We start from the raw sequence: 3,767 nt of genomic DNA, 5'->3' as shown, positions 1-3,767 counted from the left end.
GGGGGGGGGGGGGGGGGGGGGGGGGGGGGGGGGGGGGGGGAAGGTTTAAGAGCAAGAATGATAAGGAAGAAGGGCAGCTTCCCACCTCCATTCTGTGTCAGGAGGATGGAACAAGGAGGAATGGGGCTGGGCATGTCAGCCTACCAGACGCCTGACTCTGTTCCTGGGTATGCTGTACAGTGCAGGCCTCATCTTATACCATCCTCCAGACAGCCTTACAGAGACACAAGCAGTGTGTAAACCCCAGACCAACTGCAGCCTGAGCTCCTTCCATTGACCTGTGCTGAAGGGACTTAAGGGGAAGCCCTTCCCACCTCCAAGTCCCTATCTGTCCCTGTCCCCTTCAGCGTCTGCATCCATGTCCTAGCAGCCCCAGAGACACCTGGAAGGCAGGCAGGTGCCAGCTTCAGAAGCCTTTAGAACCGGTACCAGCAGAGGGTTGCTCAGGGCACAGTGGCTGCTGAGGGGCTATAGCCCGCAGGGGCAGCCAGCCAGCAGCAGACAATCCTAAGTCCTGCCGGGCTGCTGCTTCTGTAAGCTGGGGATGCGTTAAGTTCTGCCTCTTCCTGGCCACCCTCACGTGGCTCCCAAGTGCTTCCTGGCCTCAAAAAGAATTCACTGGCACAGAGTCAGCAGAGGCAATTCAATTATGAAATTTACCACATTAAATGAAAACCAGCATCTCAATCGGCCAATTCATTTGTGGCCCACCACTATTCTGTTGGTGCCAACTCTGCAGGGATGTGTGTGTGTGTGTGTGTGTGTATACACCCCTGCCCAGGGCATACTTGCACTGCCAGCAAGCGAGAAAAGGACCCAGGACAAGAGCAATGAGCTGGTCAGCAGCGTGATTCTTCCCAGGAGTCCCTCAAAAGCCAGGTCCTCAAATGGACCTGGACGGCTGCCCATACTGTCACACCATCACAGCCAAGAATGAATCTTCTGGTCACCTCCCATCTGCCTTTTCCCTGGTGTCACCTGTGCCAAAAGCAGGCATCCTAGCTGGCTCTGGAAGAGTGTGGATGAACGGCAAGAACAATGGCTTCAGCCCAGGGTATGGAATCCAGGTTGTGGTAAACCTCTGCTATCTTTTCTCTCTTCCGGAAGCCTTCACGCTTTGCCCAGCTCCCTGTTGCCTTGTTCACTGGGGCTCTCTGCAAGCCTCCACCCCATGGGCCAGCAACCCCTTCTCTCTAAAAGCAGGGTCTGCATCAAGTCTGCTCGGATAACAAATCAGATAAATGAACTGCCTGTACATACCAAGTTCACTGCTCCGGGCCATCCCCCTCCCTGTAGGTGATAGGAGGAAGGAGGTTGCTCTCACCGCACACCACACACAGAGCCATGACTCCTTTTCCTTCCTACTCTTCTCTCGCCACACTGGTGCCCAGAGGCTAAAGAGGCCACCAACAGGAATCCAGCCACTGTATAACATGCAACTTGCACACATCTCTTTCCCTGCATGGCACAGGGAACCCAGCTGCAGCCTGAGGCACAGGACAAAGGTTTCTTCCATCCTCCTACTTCCTTTAAACAGTCTCCCTGGGCTCACTTGCTGATAAATGACTCAAAACTGAACTATCAGTAGTTACAGGGCCTGGGACAAAACTGACTTTGCCAATCTCCATAGAAAGCCTGTGAACTCAAGAGCCCCTGTCTTAGAGGGGCCAAACCTACTGTAGGGTAAGAGCACCCTGGGTCCTCCCTCCTCTGTCCCCAGACACAGGCCTCTGGCAACACCCGTTTAAAATCCTCACAGCAAAACTGTGTCACCCATGAAAGAAGAGACCCAGCATACTAGAGGGTCAGGTCCCAAGACCCCACCCCTCCCTGTCGTACTCCAGTCTAGGGTGAAAGCAGATGGCCCTGCCTCAGCAGGGAGGAAGGACTAATGCCTAGTGAGCCTTGGCCAATTGGCCTCAGCACTCCTCAAGTACAGATGAACCTAAAAGGCCTGGGTAGTCGGCCCCTCCCCCAACCTCCTGTGCCCCAAGCTTGGGACTGACATGGTGGCACTTGCTTTGTAAGCCCCACCAGAGGATTTCAAGTTCAAGGCTGGCCTGACTACATAGCAGGGCAGAAAAAAAATTTTTTTTTAGACTGTGTGAATGCACTTGGTGTCTTTGAAGCGGTTATACCCCCAAAGTGTCTGCTGCCCCGGGAGGCACGATTCCCCAGTAGGAAAAAGAATCTTTTCCTACAACTACGAAGGAGACCAGTCAAATGGGAGCTTGCTGACCGCGGCGGGAGCTCTCGCGCCAGGGCAACGCATGGAAAGAGGGTTGAGCAAGGGAAGTTGGGGGGTGGGGGGACGGAATATGAGGAGGATCTGTTGGCCACCACCTATGTGGGTAGGTGGGTGTGACACCAGGAGTGTTACCTCCTCTCCCATGTCAGACAACTTCCCAGACGGGAAGGACCCTACGGGGCGGGCCATACGACCAGGCCGTGCTGTCTACCCTTGTCTTGTTTAACCCCTCGGCCCTCCCTAGGCACAAGACCGGAGCACGGACCTTGGCTGGGTGCGGGCGCAGAGCTGCGCGGTTCGCATCCTCGAGGACAGGCGGCTTCCTCTTTCTAGGATCAATAGTAATTAAAAAAAAAAAAAGAGAGAGAGAGAGAGAAAGACTGAACGGACTCAATGAATCAAACACTCCCGGGGGAGGGTAGCAGCGCCCGCGCGTAACATCCGTTTGCAAAACAATTCATTCCCTTGGCGGGAGCTCTGTGCAGAACAATCCAGGGACCCCAAGCTCGACCGAGGGGTGCCCTCCGGGTCAGCACCCGCTTCCCCGCCGCCGCGAGCCGGGCCCCGCGGTCCTACGCCCCGCCGGGCTTTCCTCGCGCTGGGTCGCGGTCCCGGTGACAAGTCCCGACGACCCCTGTCGGCCCGGGGCGGACTTGGTACTCACCGTGGGCACCCACGCGCTCCGCAGTCCCCGCAGCTGCTGCCGCCCCGGGTCGGCTCACCGAGTCGCGGCCGAGATCCCGCAGCCGAACCGCACCGGCGTCGCCAACAAACTAGTTTCTCCGGCCTTCCCGCCCCGCCTCGCGGCCCGAAACGCAGCGACCAATCACGGGCCGCGTCTCTGTGACGGATGGGCCGGCTAGCCCGTAGGATAGCCGCGTGAGGAGAAAGAGGCGGTCGTCCCGGCCACCGGTACCGCGGGAGGCGGGGCGGAGAGAGGAAAGCGACAGCCACCAGATTTTTAAAGGCGCAGGACGCCCGCCCTGGTGGCCAGAGTTGGAGAAAGAAAAGCGACCTGTTCTAGAGCTTTCCTAAGGAAGAAGCTTTGTGGCTTACACACATACCTCTTTCCGTTACCGAATCACAGCCACTGCTGATCTTTCAACAGAACTGCAATCTAACCGTCCCTATGTCAAGGAAATCCTTTTTAACTCCCGGCTAGTTTCAGTGTTGGGGGATTTCTACAGACACGAATCCCTGTCTAGACTTAGAATATGTATTTCAGGGGAGTGGCCGTATTTAAGCTCTTCCGTCAGGCTGGCGGTTATTTCTTACTAAACTTTTTTAAAATGCCGCTCAAATATACTTCACTGTATTAGTCAGAATTCTCCAGAGGAACCAAACTGATAAAATAAATCTGTATCTACATATATATACATACATACAAGGAATTTATTAGAGTGACTTAAAGGCTGTGGTTCCCCTGTAGTCCAACAATGGCTGTCTCCAGACAGAAAGTCCAAGAACCCAATTGTTCAGTCCACCAGGCTGGATGCCTCAGCTGATGCCAGCATATCTT

General features: G+C 55.3%; 1 protein-coding gene across 5 annotated transcripts in view; it reads right to left on the bottom strand.

Annotated features, from left to right (window-relative positions):
• Klhl25 (kelch like family member 25) overlaps positions 1-3,029 on the bottom strand; it is a 24,472-nt gene extending 21,443 nt beyond the window's left edge. For 3 of the 5 annotated variants that reach the window (XR_008721962.1, XR_008721963.1, XM_055623439.1), the window contains exon 1: positions 2,913-3,029. The gene's annotated coding sequence lies outside the window, so the exon portion shown is untranslated. Of the gene's footprint in view, positions 1-2,513; positions 2,578-2,912 lie in introns of all 5 variants that reach the window. The other 2 variants (XM_055623441.1, XM_055623440.1) reach the window with 1 other exon arrangement.
• Between the last annotated feature and the right edge of the window lie 738 nt (positions 3,030-3,767).

Source organism: Psammomys obesus, unplaced genomic scaffold (genome assembly GCF_907164565.1).
Source record: "Psammomys obesus unplaced genomic scaffold, mPsaObe1.curated_primary_1811, whole genome shotgun sequence".
NCBI classification, from domain to species: domain Eukaryota; kingdom Metazoa; phylum Chordata; class Mammalia; order Rodentia; family Muridae; genus Psammomys; species Psammomys obesus.
Note: the sequence above shows the minus strand (reverse complement) of the source record. Positions and strands in the feature narration are given on the sequence as shown.